The sequence below is a fragment of the Eurosta solidaginis genome, chromosome X (assembly GCF_040869045.1).
Source record: "Eurosta solidaginis isolate ZX-2024a chromosome X, ASM4086904v1, whole genome shotgun sequence".
NCBI classification, from domain to species: Eukaryota; Metazoa; Arthropoda; class Insecta; order Diptera; family Tephritidae; genus Eurosta; species Eurosta solidaginis.
This window is the reverse complement of record NC_090324.1, coordinates 171,720,027-171,741,899: the sequence shown is the minus strand read 5'-3', so window position 1 is coordinate 171,741,899 and position 21,873 is coordinate 171,720,027.

Genomic DNA, 21,873 nt, shown 5'->3' with positions numbered 1-21,873 from the left:
AGGTAGAACACACAATCACTACGTTGGCCAGCCATTACAATCGCTTTATGGAAAACCACATGATTTTAGTGGGAGAAGCCACCTCAGAAGAGCTTGATGCACATGAGCAGCTACTAGCGCAGGTGGAGACCATATATGGCAGCATAGTTACAAAACTGCAGCGTATTCGTGTTGCTGCAAATACAACAACAAACTTTGCGTCTAGTCGTTGCTAAATAGACCACCGGCTCGATCCTGTGAAGCTACCTACATTCGATGGTAAGCAGGAAAACTGGCTGATGTTCAAAGACGTTTTCGAGTCAATGGTGCACAATCGTACTGAGCTAGACGATACCTACAAACTCAGCCGGTTGAGACAGTGCGTGGATGCCCAGGCCGTGCCTATGGTTGGTGGTGTATACACTGGAGGTTATGAACACCTATGGGCAGAGTTTAAGCGGCGGTACGACAATCCAAGGCGGTTGGTTGAGTCTCATGTGAATCGTTTATTAGACTTGCCAGAGCATCCAGCTCTAACGCAACGTAATGTTCGAAATGTTATCGACGTAGTACGAAGCACGCTGCGTGCACTAAATGTGCTGGGATTGGCAACAGATCAATGGGATGCTATCGTATATCCCATAGTTCTCCGAAAGTTACCCACATCAGCAGTGACTCACTGGACTGTTCTCAACCACTCGGATACGCTTCCACAGTTACAGAAAATGCTAGAAGAGATCGATACATATGCCGACACATTGAGGATGAGCTCCACTGCGCCGTTAAGACATTCTGCAGCTAACCGTTCTGTACAGTCACATGTGGTGACACCGAAATCTTCAACTGCCAATATGCGCTCTACGTGCCCACGGTGCTCCGAGTCACATCGCCTATTCAAGTGCCCTCAATTTTGAGCATTAAATCTGGATCAACGCCTACAAATGGTAAGTCAATCATCGCTTTGCTTTAATTGCTTGGGATCAGGTCACTCTGTCAGGGATTGTACCTCGGGCAACAATTGCAAGCAGAAACACAACACATTGCTTTGTAAGGGCAACTCGACAAGCGAGCGAGCACCAACAAACACAAGTACGGTATTACAATCATCATCGGGAGCCGGCACCACCGCTCCTCAAGTACTACCCCGTATTGACGCTGTTCAGTCCCTCCTGGCACATTCCGAGGGAATCGTTCTTCTGGCAACTGCAAAAGCCTTAGTGGTAGATAGCGTGGGAGAAGAGGTGGAGTGCCGCGTCTTATGCGACATGGGCTCTCAGGTAAGCTTCATTACGGAGTGTTGAAGACATGATCCAATTTTCGGACTAAGTCCGCCCCCTCCGTCTGGCAACACCCGGCCAGTGCGGCCAAGCGCAGGCAGTGCAGCTCAGCTGTGGCTTGCCAACCACCACCGCTCTGACTCTCATTTGTTTTTAGTTTTATCTTAACTACCAACCCGCAATCACGCACCGATCGTGCCCGTCATCGATAAGTAAAATCGCCCGCCCGCCGTCGCGCAACATGTATATATATCCGCACTACCACTGCACTGTATTCATATAAAGGGCGCGAAATTAAAGTAGAATATTTGTTTTATTCACAATTCAAAATAAAGTTACACAAGGTGAATATAATTATTATTTAAAATGAAAATAAAAACTAGATATTGGCGCGTAAACTTTGCGCGACGGCGGGCGGGCGATTTTACTTATCGATGACGGGCACGATCGGTGCGTGATTGCGGGTTGGTAGTTAAGATAAAACTAAAAACAAATGAGAGTCAGAGCGGTGGTGGTTGGCAAGCCACAGCTGAGCTGCACTGCCTGCGCTTGGCCGCACTGGCCGGGTGTTGCCAGACGGAGGGGGCGGACTTAGTCCGAAAATTGGATCATGTCTTCAACATGCTCCCCCCCCCCCCCCCCCCCCCGCCCGAAGCGCTGATGGGTTAAGGGCGGCATCAACCCTGTCCAGGGCCGCCCGGGCCTCGGCTACTAATTGTCGTATTCGGTCGCCGCGCTGTCTAGCCGACCGGCTTTGAATTGCCCGTTGGCGATGTTGGGCTGTTGCGCGCTGTGGTCCGTTGTCGGTGCGACGTGGGTTGGTGGGCGTGCGTCGAGCTCGTTGTAGGAGCGTATGATGGCCGAGGGAGCATTTGCGGCAGCTTGATTTTGAGTCACACGCCCCGGTGCTATGCGACACTGCCAGACAGTTGATGCAGTACCGGTGGTTCCTCGCGCACTCGTAGCGCTCCTACGGCTTCATCGCGAGGAACGCCCGGCACTGTCTTAGCGCGTGTCGCTGGCCACACAGCCGACATTTCGGCATCTCCGTATGTCTGCGGGTCCTGTAAAGACAAGAAAAGAAAAATACGTATTTTTCAAAAAAATGGGTTAGAAAAATACGTTGGTGAGGGTAGCTTAGATATCTTTCAAGATTTCTAGGGGCATGAAGCAGAGGGTACCAGAGGTAGGGTTGGCACTACTAGGCAGTTGGTAGCACGCACAGTTTGGCAATATTTCGGGTTATTATTCCGTTTTGGGTTTTGAGTTCCACAACTCGAACATGGTTATCCGATCCAGGGTGTAAAGTGATTACCCGTCCCAAGCGCCATTCGTTTGGGGGTAGCAAATCATCCTTTACCACGACTAAATCTCCAACTTGAATATTGCGTTGAGGGCATTTCCATTTATACCGCTTATGCAGCTCCTTGAGATACTCGCTCTTCCATCGTGTGCTGAATTGGTGGTGAAGCACTTTCAGTTTCTGCCATTTGTTGACCAAGGTGAGATGCTCTGCAGTTGGCTCCGGTAACGACAAGAGCGGCGCGCCACGTAGGAAATGCCCTGGGGTTAGGACTAGGGGATCCATTGGATCTTCAGACATAGAGGAGAGCGGTCGGGGGTTGAGGACCGCCTCTATGCGTACTAAGAGTGTACTAAGCTCTTCGAAGGAGAACTTCTGGTTTCCTGCTACTTTCGTAAAGTGTATCTTGAAACTTTTCACGGCCGCTTCCCATAGACCACCCATGTGGGGAGCGTATGGTGGGATGAATTTCCATGAGAATCCGTGAGTTGTATACTTTTCGGCGACGTCTGTAGCGACTTCCTTGAGGAATGTGGTGAATTCTCTTTGTAATCCGCGTTGTGCGCCGACGAACGTCTTTCCGTTGTCAGAATATATCTGGTGGGGTAGGCCACGGCGGCCAGTGAATCGAGCAAAAGCTGCGTTGAAGGCATTCGTGGTGAGATCAGAGCACACTTCTAAATGAACAGCCTTTGTGGAAAAACAGACGAACACACAAACGTAAGCTTTCACATACGAAGCTCGGCGAAGGGGAGACGTTTTTACCCTAAATGGTCCAGCAAAGTCGACTCCTGTTGTACGAAAGGGTAGGGAATATGTTGACCTCGCGGGTGGCAAGGGTGCCATTATCTGCGTTTTCATCTGCTGTTTGTAGATGGTGCAGGTTCTGCAGTGGAGGATGAGCTTTTTGACATTTTGCTTCAAACGTGGAATGTAGTACTGTTGCTGTACCATTCGGATCATAAGCTGTTTGTCAGCGTGCAGCAGTTTCGAATGGATAAAGTCCAACAGAAGAGAAAAAAATCGAGAATTTCCGGGGAGGATGATTGGGTGCCGTTCATTAAAGCTACCTGTGGCATAGGCTAATCGTCCGGAAACTCGCATGATTCCTGAGTCGTCTAGCACAGGGTTTAATGTCCGAAGGGTGTTCTTTTTGGGTAAGGGTCCTGCTGTTTGAAGCAACTCTATCGTATCTCCGTAATAATTTCGTTGAGTTTGAGTAATGATTTTGATTTTGGCATCATTCACTTCGGCATGGGTGAGGTTGAGCGTGGCTGGAACTTGTCGTTTTCTTGCTTTTCGGATAAACCGCAACATATAGGCCACGACTCTGAGCGCTCGAGAAAATGACGAAAAACGGTCGAGTATGTCTATATTTTCTTCCTGCAGGGTGTGGAATACTTCCACATGTCGTTGTTCGGGGGGAGTTGGGTGGTGAGAAATATCCTTTGGCCATGAAGTTGATGGATTGCTAAGCCAATTAGGTCCTTCCCAACATAGTGGACATTGGACTAAATCCTGAGGCTTGCAGCCTCGAGTGCCCAAATCCGCTGGGTTATCCTTACTGGAAACGTGCCTCCAAGTGGCGTTGTCGACGTTCTTAAGAATTTCAGAGGTTCTGTTGGCGACATACGTTTTCCAGGTATGGGGTGGTTTTTCTAACCGGGCCAGTACGATGGCAGAATCGCACCAGAGAATGAGTTCGTTTTGGGGTAGATTCAGCTCACTTCGCAGCTGTTTCACTAACTTGGAGAGTAAAACTGCTCCACAGAGTTCCAACCGTGGAAGACTCACGGTTTGGAGGGGTGCTACTTTGCTTTTAGCAGCTAGCAAATGGGATGAAAACCTGTTTTCATGGGTTTGCAGTCGTAAATATATACAGGCACAAAATGCTTTTTCTGAAGCATCTGAGAATCCATGCAGCTGGATTAGTTTATCGGGGAATACTGTACCCACCTAGGGATTATAATGTCTCTGATATGAGGTAAATTTTCATAAATTGAGGTCCATTTTTGGAGAGCTCCGGGCCTTACGTCTTCGTCCCAATCCGTTCCTTCCATCCAGAGTTGTTGCGGCAACATTTTGGCAAGAATCATTATTGGTGAAAGCCATCCTGCGGGGTCAAACAGTTTTGCAACTGCTGATAAAATCTGCCTTTTTGTAGTCGTGTTTTCTGCTGATGGTGGATCATACGTGTAGGTGAAGGTGTCGGTTAGCGCGTTCCACTGAATTCCAAGGGTTTTTGTGGAACTCGAATCATGGAATTTAAGGAAGTCGACGTCTAGCAAATCAGGGTCGGGAACGGGTTTTAAAATTTCAGGGTGATTTGCCGACATCTTCTTCAAAGGGAACCCTGCCAATTTTAAGGCTTCGATAACTTGAGTCATAGAGTTCAAAGTGGACTGTATATTATGACCGCCTGACAAAATATCGTCAACATATGTTTCGTTTGATAAAATGTTTTTAGCGAGCGGATATTCGTCTTGACAATCGTGGGCGAGTTGGTGTAGGGTTCGAATCGCCAAATATGGCGCGCAATTTACACCAAAGGTAACTGTTTTTAGTCGAAAATCTTGTATCGGCAGAGTTGGGTGTTTTCGAAAAACGATTCGATGAAAATCTTTATCTTCTTCATGGATGAGTATTTGGCGATACATTTTCTCAATATCGCCGTTGAAAACAAACTTATAAAGTCGCCATTTAAGTATGACGAGCATTAAGTCATTTTGTAGAATGGGGCCTGTATGAAGCACGTCGTTCAACGAGTTGCCAGAATGCGACATTTTTGATGCGTTGAAGACGACTCGCACTTTTGTGGTTTTGCTGTCGGGTTTTATGACAGCATGATGGGGCAGATAAAATGATAAATATTTACCATCTCTAATTATCTCTTGTTGGGAGGCGGGTTCCATATGATCCATGGTTAAATATTCATTAAGGACTTCAAAATGTTTGTCTCTTAATTCGGGTTTTCTTTCGAGGGTTCGTTCGATGCTGATATACTGCTGTTGTGCTGCGGGTCGTGAATGACCGAGTTCCAGATTGGCTGGAAATTCCGATTTGAATGGGATTTTGACTCTGTAGCGTCCATCTTCCTCACGTATTGTGGTCGTCCGGTAAAGTGCTTCACAGTATTCATCATCTGTTGATCGTTTTGGGTTTGGTGAACTTCTTCCTGTTCCCAAAATTGTTTTAAAAGTTGATTGATGGGGTCATCGGTGCATTCCGTGACATGAGTGCTGAAGGTTGATACCTTTCCAGCTACAGGGCCGCTTAATATCCATCCGAATATTGTGTTTTGGGCAAGTAATGTTCCACTCACATTTCGTAGGAGCCCTTCGGTGAGGATTTGCGGGGTGATATCGCTGCCGATTACCACATCGATTTTCGATGGTATCGAATACTGTGGATCGGCTAACGGTAAATGGGACAGTTTCTCGAGATCGATGCTTGAAACTCTGTCTGTGGGCAAGAACTTAGTTAGCTTCGGCAAAATTATTGCTTGTGCGTCTATCATTTGGGTTAAGTCTGCTGAACAGAATGTTATCTGGCAGACTTTATTGGCATTTTTCACAACCGTTCCACCCATTCCAGATATCTGGTGGAGAGACTCTTTTGTGGGTAGACCAAGAACCTTTTGTATGCGGGATGATACAAAGGTTTTTTGTGAACCTTGGTCTATTAGGGCACGAATTTTATGAAATTCGCCAGCAAAGTATACTGATACTATTGCTGTGGGTAGTAGGGTGGTTCCATGATTACTCGAGAAGAGTGAAGAAACCGGGTTTTTGTCTTGAGACTGTTGGGAGGAGGTGGCTATTGCGGCGGCTTTCGATGTTGAGGCTCGCTCGTCGTCCGTTCTCCTAGGGGTGTCGGCTTGGGCATTTTGAGCTCTGGGGTTTGGTTGTGATTGTTGGGGTTTGGGCTGCAAATGCAGTAGTGAATGATGACGTTTTTGGCAATAAACGCACGTGAAACTACTTTTACATTCGTTCTTGGGGTGTGACGTAGACAAACAGTTTTCGCAATAACTATTTTCTCTCACAAATTTGATTCGGTCTGATACCGATAAATTTCTAAACCTAACGCAAGACTTGACTGCGTGGTATTGATTGCATAATCTACACGAAGCCGTTTTATTGAACTCCGTGTGATATGCATGGGTTCTATTATTGTTAGATTGGGTCGAGTTTTGATTCACCGTTCGTGGCGTAAAACTCGAAAATTGGGGTTTCGCCTTGCCTGGTCGATAGGCACTTATTCTCTCTACTACCTCGTATCTGCTGGTCAAAAATTTATTCATATCCTCCCAAATTGGGAGTTCTTTTCGGGAGCTGAGGGATTGTTCCCATAGTGAAAGGCTTTCACTTGGCAGCTTGGATGAGCAGAGGTAAACGAGGATTGGGTCCCAGTCCGTTGTCGGGATTCCTTGGGTGTTAAGGGTTGACATGCAGTTGTTGATTGTTGTCTGCATCTTCTGTATTTGTTCTCCGTTTTCTGCGAATATTGTGGGTAGGTTGAACAGCGTCTTCAATTGGTTGTCGACGAGTATCCTTTTGTTCTCGTACCTAGATCTGAGCGCTTCCCAGGCAAGCTCGAAATTATTATCGCTCAGTGGGTATTGTTTTACAATAAGCCCAGCTTGTCCTTTTGTTTTCAGGCGTAGGTGGTATAGTTTTTGAGCGGGTGATAATTTAAGGTGGTTTTTATAGACTGCCGTGAACATATCTCTAAAGGATGGCCAGTCTTCGTTACCACCATGAAATACTTCGGTGTCGCATGGTGGTACTTTTAAATAAAAACCGTTTGCGTCTGAATTGTTTATTGGGTGGGCGGGTATTTGTTGTTTGTTGGTGCTAGCAGTATTAAAAAGCTGTAAGGCTTCTAAAATTTCTGATTTGCATGTTTGGTACGTTTCCAAGCATTTAGCGAATTTTTGCTCAACCGAGCCGCTAACATCTGTGTAATTATCTGAGAAACTTACTTCTCGATGGGACTCTAGCACCTTTGCCCATATTTTACCTAGGTGTTCTAATTTGACTTTTTTAACCGTTTGAGTCTCCACAGAAGACGATCCAAACTCATTGTGGAGGGTATCGGTTCACAGAGCTCCACTACATCGCGTGGACAGACGACTTTGATTATGCGTTCTTATCATGATGCGAAGTTCGAGTGCTGCTTTGAGGCACACATCTTACCGGATACTACTTCAACTATTCCATCGTCACCAATAGACATTAGCCAGTACAAGCATTTACATGGTATTCCACTTGCGGATCCGACATTTCATACACCAGGTATCATCGATGTGCTCATTGGAGATGATATTTTGGCTATGCTTCTCCTGGGTGATACTATCATCGGTGGGCCCAAGGAGCCATGTGCTCTTCACACGCGTCTTGGTTGGGTCATTTGCGGACCTACGTCACCACGCTGTTCGTCATTTGTAGCCTTGGACACCCAGTCCGAAATAAGTATATCGGAAGAGCGGCTGCGAAGAGATTTTTCAACAGACCGTATCACGTAAACCTGATGGTCGCTATAGTGTTCAGATACCGTTCGCTCCAAATGCGCCACGACTCGGGGAGTCGTATATCAATGCAATTCGTAGTATTTTCAGTCTTGAGCGGCGTCTGGGCAAAGATGAGCAATTAAGAAGTAAATATGTGGAGTTTATGCGCGAGTACGAGGGACTCGGGCACATGGAGAAGATCGCACACGAGGGGCATGACAGCTCTCATGGCTATATCATTCCCCACCACGCCGTCATCGCGAAGTTCCGTGTGGTTTTTAATGCTTCGGCAAAGACCAGCAATGGTATATCCCTGAACGACGCTCAGCTGGTTGGACCATCAGTTCAAGATCCACTATTCGATATTCTTCTACGCTTTCGCCGGTTTCGTGTGGCTATTACGGCAGACATCGAGAAGATGTTCCGACAGATTAAAATCGAGCCGAGGCATCGCTGTTGGCAACAAATCCTCTGGCGAGAAAATCCAAAGGACCCCTTATGTACGTATCAACTCAAAACAATAACATATGGTATGGCCTGCAGCCCTTTCAATGCGACTCGCGTTCTCAATTTGTGCGCCGTTTACAACCAATTCGCTGTGCCTGACGTGAAGCGAGCCAGTCGAGAGTATTCTTCACAATTTCTACGTAGACGATCTACTTTATAGCGCTGATACACCACATGAGGCAATAATTTTAGCGCGTGATATTTCTACAATATTGAATGAAGGTCAGTTTCGGCTTTGTAAATGGAAATCCAACATTTCCGATGTGATTGCAGCGATATCTAACGCTGAACTATCCACCTCAGCACTCAGCTTGGGCGACGCCGAGGCCAAGGTTTTGGGACTTCACTGGGAACCTTCTAATGATGAGCTTCTTTATCGAGTATCGCTGCAAGATGGTAATCTTATTCCCACAAAGCGACAGGTGTTGAGTGAGGTGGCTAAAATCTTCGATCCTCTTGGACTCTTGGCTCCACTATCAGTGACAGCCAAGATAATGATGCAACTAACATGGGCAGCCAATATCGATTGGGATACGCCCTTAACACCAGAACTCCGAGAGAAGTGGCTCAAATTTCGAAGCACCCTACCAACGATCACCTCATTGCGCATACCACGATGGATTGGGATGTCAAGATCGGCAGCTATCATGCTCCACGGTTTCTGCGATGCCAGCGAGAGAGCGTATGCTGCTGTTATATATTCGCGCAGTTGCGGCGCAGATGACGAGGTTAAGATCAGACTAGTCGCAGCGAGAACAAAGGTGAGCCCACTCACGACGATGACGATTCCACGGCTAGAATTATGTGCCGCACACTTACTGACAATGACTATGGTCAGCGTACGAGAGGCGCTTCAGCTCAACAAAAATCAATGCCTATATTGGAGCGATTCTAGTATAGTTCTGTCCTGGATCCGCAAATCACCTCATACGTTGATGCAATACGTCTCAAACCGGGTGGCATACATTCAGAAGCACTCTAATATTCCAGACTGGCATCACATTCGTACAAAGGACAATCCAGCCGACTGTGCCAGTAGGGGCATGACACCAGCAACGCTCAAAAATTGGCCTTTGTGGTGGAACGGGCCAAGCATAATTTATAATGGTAATTACGATCAGGAGGAATCCCACACATTCGACAACGTACAGCAACAGGTACACGATTCTGAGCTGAGACCAATTCGAGCACTCCGGCAATACAGGTTCGGTATGCCAACGATTCATTCCACTTGTTGACCGGTTTAGGACACTACAGCGAGTTTTGCATACAACAGCCTACGTATTACGATTTCGACCAGCTGGTAGATCCCATTTGCGTACACCAGTGATATCAGCAGAAGAGATTCGCCAAGCATTGCTGCTGTTCGTTCGCGAGGCACAAGGTAAATATTACATGTCAGAAATTAATCGTTTGCGAGCTTCTTCCAGTGTTTCTGCCTCAAGCAAGTTGCTCCCTCTGAATCCCATGCTGGGTGACGATGAAATTCTACGTGTTGGTGGTCGACTGAGAAACGCAGATCTCCCCTACGAGCAGCGTCGCCCCATAATTTTGCCAAAGGAATGCACATTCGCTACCCTCTTGGTGCGCAACGCACACAACGTAACTATGCATGGTGGTATACGAGAGATGCTACAGTATCTTCGTCGGGAATTATGGATTGTGCACGTGAGAGCTCTGGTAAAGCGTTGTATACATCAGTGTAAAGTTTGCAGGTTACATCAACGGGCTATGCAACAACAACTAATGGCTGATCTTCCTCGTTCCCGCGTGTTAGTTGCTCCACCATTTTCCAACAGTGGGTTGGACTACGCTGGGCCTTTTCTAGTCCGTCATGGCGGAAAACGCTCTAAGACCAACACAAAGACATATGCAGCGATTTTCGTATGCATGTGTAGCAAGGCTGTGCACATTGAATTGGCAGAGGACCTAAGCACCAGAGTATTTCTTGATGTCTTCGATAGGTTTGTCAGTCACCGAGGTTATTGTACCAATGTCTATAGTGACAATGGTAGTCAATTTGTCGGTGCAAATCGTCTACTCCAATCTGACTTGGCGAACTGGAACAACACGTATTCCAAACAACGACTGTCAGATGCCGGTGCCCATTGGCATTTCATAACTCCCTCAGCGCCACATCAAGGAAGTTTATGGGAGGTTGCGGTCCGCTCCGCCAAGAAGCATCTTAAGCGCGTCATTGGTGACACAGTACTCCCCTACTCTCAGCTTAGTACATTGCTGGTGCGCATCGAGGCATGCCTCAATTCGAGACCGATTATCGCTGTCCATGACGATCCTGAAGGTGCGGTTGCGCTATCGCCTGGGGATTTCCTTATCGGTCGTCCATTGAATTCACGACCAGAAGCCAGTGATTCAGATGCACCTGACAACCGTCTCAAGTAATATCAGCGACTGCAGCGCATGCTCCAACATTTTTGGCAACGGTGGAAGGAGGAGTACTTGGTACAGCTGCAGGTTCGTAGCAAATGGGCGCGACCTACCCCTAATATGCAGGTTGGTGACATCGTAGCTAATCAAAATGAGCAACTACCACCTTCCTGCTGGCGAATTGGTCGCATTACTGAGGTACATCCGGGGAGCGACGGATTGGTACGTGTGGTCACCATAGAATTTAGCACATTCGAAAGAGGTTTACATCACAAACATGTGTGTCAGCGCCCAGTCCAGCGGGTATGCCGCATTGTCGAATCTAGCGAAGGAATCCTAAGTCCACAGGACTCAGCCGGGGAGGATGTACGAGATTGAGTCGGTGCAGTTCGATTAGTATGTGCTGGCCGCCTTATGTATTACCGTCTACTCAAAGTATCATCTATATGTGTTTTTCATTGTCATAACAGAATAATAATCATACGATTGTGCCGTTGTTTTCTTTGCGTATAAAAGGCCGGTTGGCTACAATAAAGTGTTCAGTTATCTTTTTATCTTGCCTAATTCGCTTCTTTCGATTTATCATACACCCATATTGTACAAACGCATTCTAGAGTCACCCCTGGTCCACGTTTATGGCGATATCCCGAAAAGGCGTCCACCCATACAACTAAGGCCCACTCCCTTTTAAAACACTTATTAACACCTTTCGTTTGATACCCATATTGTACAAACGCATTCTAGAGTCAACCCTGGTCCACTTTTATAACGATATTCCGAAAAGGCGTCCACCTATAGAACTAAGGCCCACTCCCTTTTAAAATACTCATTAAAACCTTTCATTTGATACCCATATAGTACAAACAAATTCTATAGTCACCCCTGGTCCACCTTTATGGCGATATCTCGAAAAGGCGTCCACATATAGAACTAAGGCCCACGCCCTCTTAAAATACTCATTAACACCTTTCATTTGATACTCATATCGTACAAACAAATTCTAGAGTCACCCCTGGCCCATCTTTATGGCGATATCTCGAAAAGGCGTCCATCTACAGAACTTAGGCCCACACCCTTTTAAAATACTCATTAATACCTTTCATTTGATACCCGTATCGTACAAAATAAATTCTAGAGTCACCCCTGGTCCACCTTTATGGCGATATCTCGAAAAGGCGTCCACCTATAGAACTTAGACTCACTCCCTTTTAAAATTATCATTAACACATTTCATTTGATACCCATATTGTACAAACAAATTCTAGAGTCAGGCCTGGTCCACCTTTATGGCGATATCCCTAAATGGCGTCCATCTATAGAACTATGGCCCACTTCCTTTAAAATACTCTTTAATACCTTCCATTTGATACACATGTCATACAAACACATGCCAGGGTTACCCTAGGTTCTTTTTACAACATGGTGATTTTCCCTTACTTTGTCTCCACAGCTCTCAACTGAGTATGTAATGTTCGGTTACACCCGAACTTAGCCTTCCTTACTTGTTAAATAAATATTCATTTTAATAAAAATTTTATAGTTATAAAAAATTTAAGTGTTGTTTTTTTCGTTATAGATGCGTTAGGACTATGGGATAAGTATAACAGCTAGATAATTTGTTATTTACTTCATTATATATGCATTAGAAATATCAGATAAATACAACAGCTAGATAATATGTTGTTTATGCCATAACGCTAACGCATACCTTTATGACATTCGTTGCTGTATAAATCATGTTATATATGGCATATGAATAGCATATTGAAAAGAGAAAAATATGTGAACGCTTAATAGCAAAATTTAGTGAACATAAAAGAGAAGGCTGCTCACATGTATAGAAAAATATACGTGAGGATTTGTCACTCTGCCTTAACAAACTGATGTAAACTTTTTGAATTTCTCACGCATAGTTTTTGTAGCACTACGGATGGTTTAATGCATTATATAACAAGTAGCGTTCTAACTGGGAGAAGTTGTATGTACCCACATTTTGTCTGCGTTGTATATGTGCGCATTCATATCATTACCAAAGAAATTCATACATACACATGTCTCATCGAGAATCACAATGAGATAAACGTTGTACAAGTTGTACCAATGAATATACAATGAGCACTAAGTACCTATTTGCTTTCGCTGTGAAAAACGTAAAAAATAGGGGTATTTTTAAGTGGCGGATGCAAAATTTTTTAATAAGAAATAAAAATACTAAATAACTTGTCTTAAGAGCTAATAACCGTTTACAAATCAGCCATGCTGGAGAAATTTGCAATGTTTCCCGCCTTTCATACAAAAATTTCAAAAATTAACAAGACTTGTAAATATATATTGCGCCGTTATCCCTAATCACCATCAACTTGTATGATGTATGTACAGAATTATTCTAGGCTGAAGGTCATTGATTATTTGGTAAAACGTTATTTTCCTAAAATGAATACACATGCATAAATATATAAAACTATTTTCATTATACAATGAAAATCCGCGATACAGAACAATGGTAGGCGTTCTCAATTTATGTGGGGATTTCCCATAATTAACGATCCGGAAACATGTATGTTGTGCATCGCTAATCACCATACATACACTTGTATGATGATAGACACTTGCCTGCCTGAAGGCCATCGATTATAGCTTTCAAAGTGGGTTAGGATATATTTATGTATATACATATTGTATTGTAGAAATATGTCATTATCTATTTCTTTAACTATTTATATAATTAAACGCACTTCAGTATATAAAGAATACATGTACATGCGCTTTGAAATAAAGCGTGGAATAGAACTATATAAATAGATAAATTAACTGAAGAAAGATCATACCAAGGGATAACTACATTTAAGGATCACCAATTAAACCACAATACATTTTCTGAAGCCTTTTAATATTTAGTGCACAAATATATACATATATCATGGACCAATTAACATCAGCCAATTTACCGATATCCGTAAAAAATCGCCAATTGCCGAAATAAAAGAAAAAATAGTCAAGGGAGACCATAAAATCATTTTAACTGGCGGAAAGAGCAAAGTTTGGGATATTTTCGGCAAAGTAGATATTGGCGGCAGCTTTTTGGACAAAGTAGTAGCTTGCAAATACTGCAGTAGCGTTTTAACCTTTAGAAAGAGCGCATCGTGTTTAGTCAAACACAAGTGTTACAAAACTTTTGCAGATTGAGTTGACAATAGGCCCCGAATAGATATTGATGACGAAACACGAAAGGACGTTGTCCGATCTGTTACAGGATGGGTTGTAAAAAATTGCCGATTGTTTCAAATTGTCGAGGATGAAGGCCCGCAGGAATACACAGAGCTAATATTGTCAATAGGAGCCAAGTATGGGCCAAATGTACACGTCGAAAAATTCCTACCACACCCTATCACTATATCCAGAAACATAGACAAGCTCTACAAAATTGCCTACGATGAAATAAGAACAGAACTAAAGGAACTAAGTGGGGATTTCGTGGACTCACTTCGAATTTATGGACAGACACTGTTTCAAAGCATTCCTACTTATCATTAACGGTGCACTTTATTACCAATGCAAAATTAGTCACAAAATGGCTTGCTTTTAAGTCCATGGACTCCGAGCCCTGTACCAGTAAGAATTGCCGATTTCAATACCCTGATTAATACCCTGATTGTCTTTTCACGAACTTTTTCACAATAGATCAAAGAATTCTGCAAAAAGTGACGGAAGCTCTGACGAATTTGATTGCTCCTTGGATAAAGCCATTATTGTTACGGATAGATGAACTAACATGAAAGCCGCTTTCCAACATCACAACCACATATTTTGTATTACCCATTTATTGCAAAACATCGTGGAAAAATCTCTTAACAAGTCAGCCGATATTAGCGAAATGAAAAAAATGCCCACATGTCGTAAGGTATTTCAAGAAATCTGGAGCCAATGCACAATTGACAACAACCCTTAAAAGCATTCCTCCGACAAGATGGAATACATGTCACCGGTTGATCGCGACAAAAGTTTTCTGGTCTGGCATTTCTTTTTTCTATGCGCTCCACGCAATGGCAGAGCAAAATTATCTTTGTATTGTTTCACCCTCCTTTACTTATTTTCCTATGCTCCCCGCGGAGAGTGAACGCTAAAGGCAGCTAATCGTGTTTCTTTTGTGCCGGTGTTTAGGCAACATTGACGTGAGTGTGTTCTTGTGCTTTACTCCACTGGCATTGTTCCCCACCCCACAACGAGTAAAAGGAAGAGTAGAGAAAAGTGATGGCAATATGTGTGTGCGGTTGTGTATCATTGGACAGGGCGACCGAGAGTACCGCGGATGGCGGTTCGGCGTGACGGGTGATCACCCACATACACGGCTGTGATCGCGAAATACACTGATAGGGATGTCATCGTATTCTCCTGGTTGCGGCGCGTTGCAGTGTCTACTAAGTGATAGCAATATGTGCGCGCGGTTGTGTATCATTGGACTGGGCGACCGAGAGTACCGCGGATGGCGGTTCGGCGCGACCGGGTGATAACCCACACACGCCTGTTATGTATGTTTGCAGGAATATGTGCTGGCGCGCAGCCTTCAGCCTGGCTTGCAGGTGCCCGTCAGATTTATTCTGTCTGTGAAGGCGGGAACACCGTTATCAGCGAAAGCAATTCGTGCGCGAAAATTATTTGTTAACGGAGAAATTCGGTGGTTTAAGAAAAAAAAGTAAAAAGTAAATTTGCAATTTGTTTTATCAGTTACAGTGCGGGAGTTTTGTTTGTGTAGCGAAGAAAAGGGAAAAGTCGTTTGTGTTTCCCAGCAGGAAAACGGAGCTATTAAATTTTGGTGGTGGTGTGGTGGTGGACACCGCAGAAGGAGCCCTAAGCCGGAACACACTCTGGCTAGATAAGTACTGTGTTTGTTTGTTGTTGGTCGTTTGCTGCCTTGTGTTTCTCTCCCCGTGTCATCTCATCCTTTTAGCGTCCCGCACCCAGAGCCCAGTCACTTGGCGGGTTAAAGTTTTCCCTGGCAGCTCAGGGACTGTGCGAGTGGGTTCGTAACCTTTTCGTTGGACCTCACCTCGAGTGCACCACAAAAATATTTGTTTGTTATAGATTTGTTGGTTGGCGTTGTGAGTAGTTGTGACTACCTTTTGTTATATTTTCCGTTGTGTAGAAAGTATACCCATCCCCAAACTCGTTCCTTAGGGGGCAGTTGATAACCCCACCGCCTTCACTGTGTTAGCCTGCTACTTTTGTGTGTTTCTATTGTCACCCATTAGTGTTGTCACTTTATCTAGTTGCGGGATTAGGGTTTCGGGGTCAGTGGTCCCTAAGGGTTAGTTAAGGTGGTGACAAATTGGCGCCCAACGTGGTTTTCAATAAAAAAAAACTCCTTGTTTTGTGGAAAAAAAATTAAATTTTGGAAATTGTGGAATTTTGTTGAAAAATATTTTGTATGTCTTTTTGTTCTGACGTGAAATTTGCGATAAAATAGTGGTGTCCTTAGTGTTGGTATTGTGCTGTTGTTGTCGGTGTACTCCACCAAGAATAAACCTGCCGATCTTTTCTTTCTCTTTTGTTTAGCAGGAAAAGGATTTTCGGGACTAATTAAGTCAAGTGGTGATATCGGAATCTAACTCCATTTCGGGATTTTGGTTTGCTTACTTTACAGCACTAAGGACAGGCTTAAGAAGGAAAATACAGAAGAACCGCAAGTATATCCAAACAAATTATTTAAATTTTAAAATGTTAGGCCGCGGTCATTGGCATACATATATACATATAAACATTTTCGCTTCAAAGTAAATCAATCTTGGGGCGTGCCTTAATTTTAAAAATATCCTCCCGAATTTTTTTTTGTTTTTTGTTGCGTTTCCTTAATTTGTTCTGGAGAGTGTTATTAAATAATTCTTTTCAATTTAAACAAAAATTAATTAAAACAATAATAATAATATTTTTTTTCGTTTGGAGCGTATCAAAAAAAAAAAAAAATTATAAATAAAAAAATCACCTATTTGCGGAAATATAAATAAAAATAGTAAACTCATTAGAAAGCAAATCGTTGGACATAGTCGAGGAAAAAAAACATACTTATAGTTAGAAGTCAAATTGAACAAAGAGTAATTGTTGATAGATCCCACAAAAAAAAATATAAAAAAAAATTTTTTTACCGGCCTTTAGCTTTTTTTGCAATTTTTACATATTTTCATACCTATATATTTGTACACGTACATTTATATATTGGGAACCGATGTTACCAGTGCGCCAAAAATTTCCATAAGTTCGATCAGAGCTCAAAGCGAAGAGCAGGCGTCACAGGTACATATTCATACAAACATACACATATTTTTTTTGCAAAAGGTACGTACCTACCCACTAAACCAAAGCTTCCGATTTTTTCGGAAATCAGTCTTTTCTAAACAAAGTCGAAAGTCTACCAATCTAGCTTAACGAATTCGTAACGATTGGCCAAACCAGAATCTCCGAAGTTGTCGGATATCAGAATTTTCTGAAGAAAATCTAATATTTTCCGATTTTACTTAACAACTTCTTATCTATTTCGAAAAGAGAAAAACGTAAATAGATTTTTAAACTCAGTAGTCGTTGAAACATTTTTAAATTTCAGATCTTTTCAGATTGTGAGTAGCAAAAAAAGTGTTGTGCATAAAAATTAAATAATAAAATTTATAGATATATTTGCTGCAGTGAGTGAAATACAAAAGTAAGTGTGAGTAAAATCATGTCGCGTCAAGCTCAGCACAAAAGCATTAAAAGAGAAACAAAAAAATACTGGACTCCATTTTTAACAATGAAACTGAAAATCGCGCTGATAATGCGCAGAAATATTGCACAGACATTTTTGAAGGCGTGCAAGTCGAAAGTGCAAACAAAATGGACATTGATAGTGATTTTGACTTGCTATCTGTTTGCCAGAGTTCTTCGCAAGTCAAAGAACCAGAACCAGGAAACGAACCTGAGAGTCTAAGGAGTTTCCTCAAGTCTTGGACAATCAGACACGGTATTTCGCAAATAGCCGGTAACGAACTTCTCAATAGACTTCATAAAGTCGAAGGGCATGATGTGCCATGCGATGTACGCACCTTGAGAGGAACTTCCAGAGAAACTCAAATTGCAAGCATGGGTAGCGGATCATATTACCATTACGGATTAAAGAATTCTCACACCGATTACTTATACAAAAATATAAAATTGCGCAATTCGAATACAGACACTTTAGAGCTAAACTTCAGTATCGACGGATTACAGATATTTAAGTCATCAAAGCAAACTAGTTAATATGGGATGATGGTACTCACCGATTTACCTTGGCTAGACTGGTTAGGGGACCGGCTTCTTTGTGGTAGTGTGGATGCAATGGCTGAGCCCGGCAATACTGGCTCCTGGTCGAGGACGATGGTGATGGGTTATGATGTTGTGCTGGCTGCCGCTGCTGCTCTCTCTTTGCACGGTGATACCTGCCGACAACTCTTGTCTAGTTTACTTAATATGGTTAGGTGCACGGGTTGATCGTCGAACACGGAATATGGATTTCCAGATTTTCTTACCCAGCTGGCGACAAGTATGCTTATGGGAACGAATTTATTAGTATCTGCGGATAGCTATACTACCCTCAACGTTTGCACGAAGGCCGCTACTCCACTTTATCCAAATGATATAAAACGTGTATTTAGGTTACAAAGTTCACTCTTCGATTATGATTTTATTGATACAGCCGATATAAAGCGTGTATGTAAGTTACAAATTTCACTCATAAACTGTGATTCTACTGATAAAATATACAGAGGAATCCCGAATTATTTAATTCAACGCACTACAAGGTTTCAATAAATTAGGTGCTCAAAGCAAACTAGCTCCCTTTTTCACAAAAGATAAATATTAGCAACTGCTATAGTGTGCCAAAATTATAATAATCGAAATCACAAGATGCGAGATTTAGGGTTTTGGTTTTAACAAGAATAACAATAAATTTATGGGAACTTTGATGTAATGCAAAGCTGATAATTTCCATACAAAAAAATTAAGCACTTTTAACCTCTTTGCATAGGATGACAACGATAATAATAATACATACATATTCAATAACCAAAAGGTGGTGGTTTTCTGACAGATGTCGATCATGCCAGATCGCCATCCTGCATTTGCGGCGAATTAAATTTGGTGGATTTTCGCGGTGGAGGCTGCCACACGTCCATTAGTGTTCCCAATAGGGAATTTAAAGGGTAAATACAATTCATGGATTATGCGGGTAATTCACTATAATACAATTCCATAATAAAATACAGTACAAGATACGGAATAGATATAAATTCATGGATATACGTATGTACAAAAGAGAGATGGGACGGTTGGCAGCCTACGCCGCGTAAACATCCTGGCCCGCCTAGGCGTACTAAGCGCCTAACGTGTGCTGCAGCCCGGTCAGAGCCCGAACTGCTTCTTGCATTAATATTTTTCCAACTTTATGTTTGTAAGTTGACGTGCGCAATCCGGTGGCGGTGCATCGTATAGTGCGATTTTCGACATTTGATGGCCGTTGAGGTTGACATGCGTTCGAAGAACGCTGGGTGGCTGGTGGCTGGCGATGTCGACGATGAGCTGCGGAAATGCGACGGTGCAGCTCCGGGCGGCGTGATGTCGGACGAGCCTCCTGCTGTGGTGGAACGGCATATGACGGGTGGCGACCTCCGGTTTCCCGGTGTAATAGGGTATGATGGGGATGCCCGCAGACCCGGCAGCGTTCGGTGGAGGTGCACTCGTCGGTGCGATGGGACAGCGCCAAGCAGTTGGTGCAATATTGATGTGCCCTAGCGATTAGTGCGCGCTGTTGCGGTTGCATGGCCAAGAAGGCAGGGCACCTCAAGAGGGCGTGATGCCGCATACACAATCGGCATTTCCGGTAGTCGGCCATCGCGGTATTGGTGTGTCGTGGCGGGGCTGTGGGCACTACGACTCGCGATTCAAGCGAGCGGCGTGGTGCGGGAACCGGAGGGCGCTGACGATCCATCTGTGAAAGAGAATATGAATGCGTATTAGTGGTATGTCTGAGAGGAAACGCCAGGTTAGGGACTGCCTGTGAGAGATACGGGATGATTAAGTTATGCTCTGAGATGGTATCGATAGGTAATCTTAGTGGACTGTAGTTGGTTGGGGAGATGGTAGGGAACCGTGGGGTTCTGAGTCGAATTCCGCTGGTGGCAGGAAACACAATTTTGTGATAGGCCTGGTGAGCACACCATTTTGCGTGCGTACGTCGACGACTCGGATATGGCCGTCTCTTCCTATATGGGTGTCTTCCACGCGTCCTAGGCGCCATTCGGTAGGGGGTAGGTTGTCTTCCTTAATGACGACTAGATCGCCGATTTTAGGGGGAGGTTGAGCGGTTTGCCATCGATAACGCTTATGTAACTCTATGAGATAGTCATTCTTCCAGCGTTTGCTGAATTGGTGATGTAAAACTTTCAACCGGTCCCACCGGTTGATCATAGAGAGGTGTTCATAGTTCGGCTCAGGGATGGCGAGAAGGGGTGCGCCTCGGAGAAAGTGGCCGGGTGTGAGGGCGGTGAGATCCGCTGGATCCTGGGAAAGCGGGGAGATAGGGCGAGAATTGAGAACGGCCTCGATACGAATTAATAGGGTTGAGAATTCCTCAAAGGTGAAGCTGTGTGTTCCGGCAACCTTTTTAAGATGGGTTTTAAAGCTTTTGACGGCAGATTCCCATAATCCGCCCATGTGGGGTGCGCCGGGGGGTATAAATTTCCAATCGATGCCTTGTGGCGCATACTTTTGGACAATATCTGTCGAGACTTCGTTGAGGAAGTTGACGAACTCTACTTCGGTAGCTCGCTTAGCACCAATGAAGGTTGTGCCGTTGTCGCTCATCATTTGCTTCGGATACCCTCGACGCCCTACAAACCGGGCGAAGGCAGCGAGAAAAGCCTTACTAGTGAGATCCGAACACAATTCCAGGTGGATCGCCTTGGTAGTGAAGCAAACGAAAACGGCCACATAACCTTTTACGAGGGTTGGAGATCGGAGCATCGAAGCTTTGATGTGAAATGGGCCGGCGAAGTCTACGCCAGTAGTAGTGAAGGGGGGCGCGAAAGTGCATCGTTGGGGGGGTAAAGCTGCCATTATTTGGGATTGCGTTTGTCGCTTATGAATGGTGCAGACTTTACATTGGAATATACATTTTTTTAGCTGAGGTTTGAGTCGGGGGGTATAGAATTCCTGCCTCATAGCTTGTTGCAGGAGGCGGAGGTCCGCATGGAGGAAGCTCTCGTGTAGAAACCTTATATAGAGGGAAGTAAATCTCGCCTTTTCGGGGAGAATGATAGGATGACACTCATTGTAGGTCATGTCGGCGTTTACTAATCTGCCGTTGGCACGGAGAATCCCGTTTGTATCCAGGAAGGGGTCAAGTGCCAGTAGGGGACTTCGCTTTCCGATTGGTTTTGAATTTTCGAGGGAGGCTCTTTCGGAAGCGAAGAATCTCGACTGAGTCAAGCTTAGCAGACGGTTTTTCGCGCGCATGACGTCGGCGTAAGAGAGGGCGGGATCGTTAGGGGTACGACTGCCTCCTACGGCATTTCTCAGCCGAGTTACAAATTTTAACACGTACGCTGTTACGCGTAGGGCGCGGGGATAGGAGGAGAACCGTTCCAAGAAGTCTTCTGACTCTTCCGCTGCATGCAGTGATTCGACTCGGCGAAGTTCGGGGGGTACAATATTTCTGGCCGTTGGTGTTGGCCAGTCCTCGGGGGGTCGAGAAAGCCACTCTGGGCCATTCCACCATAGCGATGAGTTAGCTAGCTCGAGGGGGGTGCATCCTCTGGTGCCCATATCTGCGGGATTATCCTTGCTGCGTACATGTCGTCAAGTGGCATTGCCGATGAGGTCGATGATCTGCGCAGTTCGAT